At 35.0% G+C, this 8,579-nt stretch overlaps 1 long non-coding RNA gene across 1 annotated transcript; it reads right to left on the bottom strand.

Annotated features, from left to right (window-relative positions):
• Nucleotides 1-3,575: 3,575 nt before the first annotated feature.
• Nucleotides 3,576-4,399, bottom strand: LOC133635547 (uncharacterized). Its single transcript, XR_009822076.1, has 4 exons — nt 4,320-4,399; nt 4,130-4,211; nt 3,984-4,050; nt 3,576-3,879 (listed from the first exon to the last, which is right to left on the bottom strand). It is a non-coding gene; the product is annotated as an uncharacterized LOC133635547 (long non-coding RNA).
• Nucleotides 4,400-8,579: the final 4,180 nt, after the last annotated feature.

The raw sequence follows: 8,579 nt of genomic DNA, 5'->3' as shown, positions 1-8,579 counted from the left end.
ATATACCTTTTTACCTTTTAAATTCCTTCCTCTTCTTTCCTGACAATTTAAATCAAATGTTGGAGTAAATTTTTTTTTTTTTATTGTAAAGAATAATAAATACATTTTAATTTAATTCTTCATTTTAGCTTCTGTTTTTTCGACGAAGAATATTTGTGAAATATTTCTTCAAACTTATTATGATTAAAATTCAAAAAAAATATTTTGGCGAATCTAGAAAATCTGTAGAATCAAATTTAAATCTTATTTCAAAGTCTTTTGAATTCCTTTTAAAATTTTTGTTCTGGAAAATCTAGAAGAAATAATGATTTGTCTTTGTTAGAAATATAGCTTGGTCCAATTTGTTATATATATACTAACAAAGTGTAGATTGGATTTTAACCTATTTAAAACATGTCATCCAAATTCTAAAATTAATCTTAATCAGGAAAAATTACTAATGATGTTCCATAAATTATTTTTTTAATTTTTTCAAAAAGATTCGAATTAGCTAGTTTTTCTCTTCTTTTTTTCAGTTGAATTTTGAATTTTAAAGAGTCGAAATTGAAGATAAACCATGTTTCAAAATGTAATTGTCATTTTTTTCGTGTTTTCTCCTCTTTTAAACCGTTCAATTAAGTGTCAATATCATTAATTATTAATAATAACATAGAGTTAAAGGTAAATTGAGCAAATTGGATATTTCTGGCAATGTATTTAAGTGTGTATCAAACTGGTAGCCCTTCACATTAATCACTACCCAAGAAGTAGCTCTTGGTTTCAAAAAGGTTGGTGACCCCTGGCCTAAAACAACCACAAAAAAAACATAAACAACAATAAAACTTATAATTGACGGATAGATCTGAAGTTGATCTCGAGATTATTGTGTTAAAAGTAAAAAAAACAATTATAATTTATTTAACACTTAAATGAGTAGGACCCTTTTGGATCCCCAATAATTTTAGTGTGATTTGTTTTTAAGTGTCATTGCTCAAAAAATAATAATGAATTATAATCAATGGTGTTAGGAGTTATTGACCTTTTTAAGGCTCCAATTAGTATATAATCTCAAATATTCCACTTAAAAATTTTATTGAGTGAAAATATTGCATATTTTGTGTTTTTTCCATAAAAAAAAGGGTTTTCTTTGACAAAAAGAGCATAGAACTTATATATTTAAAAACTTTTATTGACAGATAGATCTAATGTTGATCTAGAGATTTAAAACTTGAATAATAATAAAAAATAATAATACTGAATAATGACACATTTTTAATATTTTTTGGACCAAAACCCTTTGGGGTCCCCGGGATCAAGACTGAGTGGAGGCCTAAATGTATATTTTTTATACATATATTGTATTGGTTTTTAAAATGAAAAATATCAAAATGGCCCCCGCTTGCTTTGATTTTTCAGTATTCGGCCCTCAGTGGAAAAAGTTTGGACAACCCTGATGTACAGCTTAAGTTGTTCAACAGTCCGGGGGTCTCCGTTGTGGTATTTTAGGCTTCATAATGCGCCACACATTTTCAATGGGAGACAGGTCTGGACAGGACAAAAAATTAAAAAAAATAAAAAAAAAAATAAAAAATCCACTCACACTGCAAAAAGTCAGTGTTCAAAAGCAAGAAAAAAAAATACAAAAATTAGGGGTATTTTACTTGAACCAAGCAGAATTATCTGCCAATAGAACAAGAAAATTTGGCTTGTCAAGACTTTCCAAAACAAGTCAAATTAGCTAACTTCAATGAACCCAAAAATACCTTAAAATAAGTATATTTTCTTGGTAGAAAAAAAAGAGACCTTTTTGCTCAATATGTTGAAAAATATTCTTAAATTAAGTAAATGCTAGTGCCATTATTTTGACATAATGAAATGCGCTCGGCATTACATTTCTTGAAACCAGCAAACTTATACTAAAAACTAGTTTATTTTTCCTAATGGAAAGGCAACAAGGCAACCGCTTGCCACAAATAGACGGAAAAGAAATTGAAAGAGTAAATGAAACCAAATTTCTAGGTATAATGATTGATGATAAATTGAACTGGAAATCTCACGTAAAAAATATGCAACATAAAGTAGCAAGAAACACGTCAATAATGAATAAGGAAAAACATGTTCTAGACAAAAAATCACTTCACATTCTCTACTGCTCGCTAGTGTTACCATATCTGAGTTACTGTGTAGAAATATGGGGAAATAATTACAAAAAGTACACTGCATTCATTAACGGTGTTACAAAAAAGATCAGTTAGAATAATACATCATGTTGGATATAGAGAACATACAAACCCTTTATTTATTGAATCAAAGATACTGAAATTCCACGACATAGTGAATTTGCAAACAGCTAAAATTATGCAGAAAGCAAACTATAACCTGCTACCCAAGAATATACAACAATTCTTCTCAAAAAAAGAGGAGAAATATAATCTTAGAAATAAATGTAATTTAAAACATTTGTACAACACTTAAGACTTTCAGTATATCAATATGTGGAATTAAATTATGGAATGGATTAAGCAAAGCAATCAAACAATGTACTAATATGATCCACTTCAAGAAACTCTTAAAGTGTTTACAAAGTACAAAGAAGAAGAACCATGATAAACATTCTGAATTTATTTAATTCATCCATTCTTTCACTCTCATAATAATCTTACTTATCTCATCATATGAAATGTAACTTACTTCACCAATTATTATTTATTTATTTATTTTTATTGTGATTACTTATGGAGTATATTGTGAATAAATTGAGAACAGGAAGTGAACAAAAGTTTTAGCAACTGTTATGTAGAAGAAAAGGGGTACGATTAAATAAGCTCTGCTTCTTCCTACTCCTTTTCGAACATGTTGAAAAGAGAAACTGGAAATTGTGATGTATCATGTTGTATGCTTGCATGTTCGAAATAAACTCAAACTCAAACTTGTTACTCTCGGGGTCTACGAGCCGCTCAGGAAAATCATATAGTCTAAAAATGCATTTTTCCATCAATAACATGACATCATCGCACCAAGTGCGTGCTCTTTCAGTCAATTAGTGCGCATATATACAGCCCAGCCCGCGGCCAAAAATGTTTTAATTGTAATTTTGAAGAATTCATCTGAATGTGCATGTTTAAAATAGTTACAAATGTCATGTGTTAAATGTTTGAATGTGAACTGTCAGTTTACTGTACTGGGCCAACTGTACTACTATATGAGTACGTATTTTCTATTGTTTCATTGAAAATTAAACAGCAAAGTCAAATTTGGCTGTCATCCGTTTTAATTATGAGACACGATTGTGTCAAAGTCATGATTTTTTTTTTCTTCATGAAAAAAGACATTTTTACTTTAAACAAGTAGTTTTATACTTGTGAGTGTTGATGACACAGCTTTGCAACACTTGATATTCTAGTTTCAAGCATGTTTTACTCAATATAATAATAATAATAATAATAATAATAATGGATTAGATTTATATAGGTCATCAAATCTCAGCAACAAGCTGCAATATCTTACTGAGATCATTTAGGACCAAAACCCTTAAAACAACTAAAACACTCTAACATAAAATCTGCTTACTGAGAAGAATTATCTTATCAGACCTTATCACCCTTATTTGAGATATTTAATCTTACTTAGATTTCACTTTTTGCAGTGCACTTTAGCGACTCGCAGATCCAGCAGCCATTTTGTGCCTGCAGGGCAGCCATTTTGTGCCTGCAGGGCAGCCATTTTGTGCCTGACAGCACACCACATGCTCAGTTAGCTACCGTGCTACGTTGTGGGCTTTTTAAAAGTGTTTTTACAACCAAAAGAGACCAAAAGAAAGCAATGGACAAGTGATGAGTGGTTTGAAACGTTCAGGAAGTATCCACAGCGTTGTCGATATTGCCTTTTAGCCCCACCCCTCTGCACACCAAGAAGATTAAGCGACATTATTACATTCTTTATGTTACTCTACACACAAAGTTGGATATAAGGCAACGTCCGATCATTGCAACACTTGGACTTACCTGTTGTACCCCCTTTGAGTTCCAGTTAGCTTCACCAGATCTTAACGCAGTAAATCTTCATGAAAGTCTCCAAAAAGAAGGAATTAGAAGAAAAAAAAAACTAAATACAAGGAACAAAATTTGGACCCAGTGATGTACAAACCTACTTCTGTGAGCACCAATCACGTCACGCCACGAGGGGGCGCTATCCACCAATCAGGTTTCAGGCAGCCGAGCTCCAGCAGATAACTTTTTTGAAAAGAAAAGGGCACAAAAATATTATTTTTTACGATATTTTATGGACGTTACATCGAACTTTAAGCATATTTTGTTTCATTTCCTGTGCAGCGCTCTTACTTTGGTGCCTGCTTCTGTCTTCCACTATTCTTCAGTCTGGGCACTGGCTTCCTCACCTGTCCCTGATTGGCAACCAGGACACACCTGCTCCTCATTGCCAATCAGGGTGCTTTATATGCCAGCCCTGGTCTCTGAATCATTGTGTTTTGCTTTGTTCCAAATCGCTATCCTTCCAGTGCACTCCTGTGCTGCACCATCTCCTTATTTCTGTCAATATATATTTTTTTATACCTGCATTGATTGATTGATCGAGACTTTTATTAGTAGATTGCACAGTACAGTACATATTCCGTACAATTGACCACCCGAATAAGTTTTTCAACGTGTTTAAGTCGGGGTCCACGTTAATCAATTCATGGTAAATTCATAAATGCATTATGCCTACCATCTCTGCATCTTGGGGTCCAGACCAACACAGAGTCATAACGTTTTATTTTTTTAAATTCCTAATCATTGCAGCAACCTGGCTGTTAAAAATGAATTAGTTTTGCGATTTTAAACCGTGAGTGCACCACAGGGCTAGTGACAGTGTGTGTGCGTGTCGGCAGGGCGACTGAAACTGAGGGCAGTTCAGCTTGTTGTTGTTGTTTTGGCTTTGTTATTAAATAAAATGTTGATACATCACCTTTTTGTTGTTTGATATGCAGTACTGTATATTTTTCTTGCCTATAACTAATAATAATAATATTTATTATAACTACAGAAATATCCTCCAAACATATTGCTGGGTTTTGTGGCCAAACAGCTCAATTTTTGTTTCATCTGACCCCAGAACTTTCCTCCAGGTCTTATCTTTGTCCATGTGATGTCAGATGAAACAAAAATTGAGCTGTTTGGCCACAATACCCAGCAAAATGTTCATTGTCATTTCTGTGTTATATTTACTTCACTAACTGCTTTTCTGCTATCACTTTTACTATCATATGTGTACATATTGTACATATGTGTACAGTAAATCTGTGCAGCAGATATGGATTATCTACAAAAACCCGGAACCAGCGAAGTTGGCACGTTGTGTAATTCGTAAATAAAAGCAGAATACAATGATTTGCAAATCTATTTCAACTTATATTCAATGTAATAGACTGCAAAGACAAAATGTTTAATGTTTGAACTGAGAAACCTATTTTTATTTTTCAAATAATGATTAACTTAGAATTTATAGGCAGCAACACATTGCAAAAAAGTTGGCACAGGGGCATTTTTACCACTGTGTTACATGGCCTTTCCTTTTAACAACACTCAGTAAACGTTTGAGAACTGAGGAGACACATTTTTGAAGCTTTTCAGGTGGAATTATTTCGCATTTTTGCTTGACGTACAGCTTAAGTTGTTCAACAGTATTTTAGGCTTCATATTGCGCCACACATTTTCAATGGGAGACAGGTCTGGACTACATGCAGGCCAGTGTAGTACCCGTACTCTTTTACTACGAAGCCACGTTGTTGTAACACGTGGATTGGCATTGTCTTGCTGAAATAAGCAGGGGCGTCCATGGCAGAGGTGTGGACTCGAGTCACATGACTTGGACTCGAGTCAGACTCGAGTCATGAATTTGATGACTTTAGACTCGACTTGACAAAATGTAAAGAGACTTGCAACTCGACTTAGACTTTAACATCAATGACTTGTGACTTCACTTGGACTTGAGGCTTTTGACTTGACATGACTTGCTACTTTCCCCAAAACCCAAACCTTAAAAAGTTATTTGGGAGCGCTCCGTATCTTTCATTTTACACGTCTGTGTTTATAAGCGTGTGTGCTGCGTGTCAGCGTGTGTGCTGTCAGTACAACAGCCAATCAAATTAAATCTACGTTATTTTCATCCCACAGCTCTCATCCAATCCAATTGCAGGACAACCACCGAACATGAGTTGTCAAACAATGCGGCAGTGAGAAACAATTATGCCAAAGTTGGTTTCGTTCGGGTATAAAAACTACGACTTGGTCAACAAAAAACGAATTGCCGTATGCAAATCACGCAGTTCGAATATTACAGACGGAGACGCAACAACTTCCAACTTCGTTCGACATTTGAAGTTGCACAAAGAAGGAATGTAAGATAACGTTTATTGGCTAAGTAACATGACTTTTATTTGCTGTGTAGTTAAATCAGTGAGGCTGTAAATCACTGCTAACGTTATAACCATAGACATCTTATAAGGGTACGCAGCATTGAGCGCTACTGCCTACTGGCGCAGACGAGACGCAGAGCCGCCATCTTGGAGTGGTGATCCGCTCCACTCAGTGCAATTCATTTGGCAGGAGCAATGAACTGTCAGCAAATTTAATTCATCTTACCTCACTGAATACCACTGATTTTCACACGTTTTTTTTGTCATACGTGTAGCTATGATAACGGACACATGTTTTGGCATTTTTATTATTCATAGTTTGCTTAACAGTAATATAATATTCTTATACGCTATAAGTGACCAGACGTCCGAGATCAAAATTGGGAATATAATCCCAGAGAAGGGGGAAAAAAACGGTCAGCTATTTTTAAGTTGAAGAAACAATATGATTAGATTATATATACATGCGTTTATCCTACATAAACAATGTATGAATACATTAGATATCTATATATTTTAGGGACCTATAGACTGTAACTCTGTTGCTGCAGCAGCAGAGAGTTTATTTTGTCTTGACACTTTGTATTGATATTTTGTATTACATTCTTCCCTTAAATGATAATGTTTACAGTGATTGTTTTATATCTATTTTTTATGAATGTCGCTTTGGATAAAAGCATCTGCCAAATACTTAAACATATATAAACACCTGAAAGTCTTTATGTCAGCTAAAACCACCAATCTGTTTCACTGGATTCAGAATAAAACCAAATGCTGTCTTACCCAACAATGTTAGTATTTGAATATTGTTACTTGAAGACTTATTCCTGGTTACAATTATACTGTTAAGAAGGTATTGTCTTATACTTTGCCTAAAATGAGAATGCATCATAATCAGTGGCGGCTGGTGAATTTTGTTTTAGGTGGGGCTGAAAGTTTGTAAACCAAACCCCTGTAGGGGGGTCATCCTCCCCCAGAAGATTTATTTGTGATTCTCACATACAAATATTGAAGATCTTTGCTCCTTCTCAACTTTGTGGTAATGTTATTTTCATAAAATACAACCAATAGTATGTTAATGTTTGTTTTTGCAAATGTGTTTATTCTGTAAAGGAATGAGTTAAATGTTTAAAATTGTTTAAACTATTAAAATGACTGGTTAATAGTGCTATTATGAATTGCAATGTCAGCACTATTTTTTTTTCCTGCAATTTCAAATGCACTTGTTTTAATAAATAAATACAGCGTTTTAAAAGCATACACAATCTGTGTAAAAATATTAGTCTGTGGTTAAAAGGACTTGAAAGGACTCGAAACTCAAAATGCAGGACTTGGGACTTGACTTGAGACTTTCTAGTCTTGACTTTGGACTTGACTCGGGACTTGCCTGTCTTGACTCGGGACTTGACTCGAGACTTGAGGGCAAAGACTTGAGACTTACTTGTGACTTGCAAAGCAATGACTTGGTCCCACCTCTGGTCCATGGTAACGTTGCTTGGATGGCAACATATGCTGCTCCAAAACCTGTATGTACCTTTCAGCATTGATGGTGCCTTCACAGATGTGTAAGTTACCCATGCCTTGGGCACTAATACACCCTCATACCATCACAGATGCTGGCTTTTCAACTTTGCGCCTACAACAACCCGGAAGGTTCTTTTCCTCTTTGTTCCGGAGGACACGACGTCCACAGTTTCCAAAAAAAAATTGAAATGTGGACTCGTCAGACCACAGAACACTTTTACACTTTTCATTAGTCCATCTTAGATGACCTCGGGCCCAGCGAAGCCGGCGGCGTTTCTGGGTGTTGTTGATAAATGGCTTTCGCTTTGCATAGTAGAGTTTTAACTTGCACTTACAGATGTAGCGACCAACTATAGTTACTGACAGTGGTTTTCTGAAGTGTTCTTGAACCCATGTGGTGATGTCCTTTACACACCGATGTCGCTTTTTGATGCAGTACCGCCTGAGGGATCGAAGGTCCGTAATATCATCGCTTACGCGCAGTGATTTCTCCAGATTCTCTGAACCTTTTGATGATATTACAGACCGTAGATGGTGAAATCCCGAAATTCCTTGCAATAGCTCGTTGTTCTTAAACTGTTCAACAATTTGCTCACGCATTTGTTGACAAAGTGGTGACCCTCGCCTCATCCTTCCCAATTAGCCTGTTCACTTGTGGGAT

The sequence above is a fragment of the Entelurus aequoreus genome, linkage group LG20 (genome assembly GCF_033978785.1).
Source record: "Entelurus aequoreus isolate RoL-2023_Sb linkage group LG20, RoL_Eaeq_v1.1, whole genome shotgun sequence".
NCBI classification, from domain to species: Eukaryota; Metazoa; Chordata; class Actinopteri; order Syngnathiformes; family Syngnathidae; genus Entelurus; species Entelurus aequoreus.
This window is presented reverse-complemented; position numbering and strand designations above follow the sequence as displayed.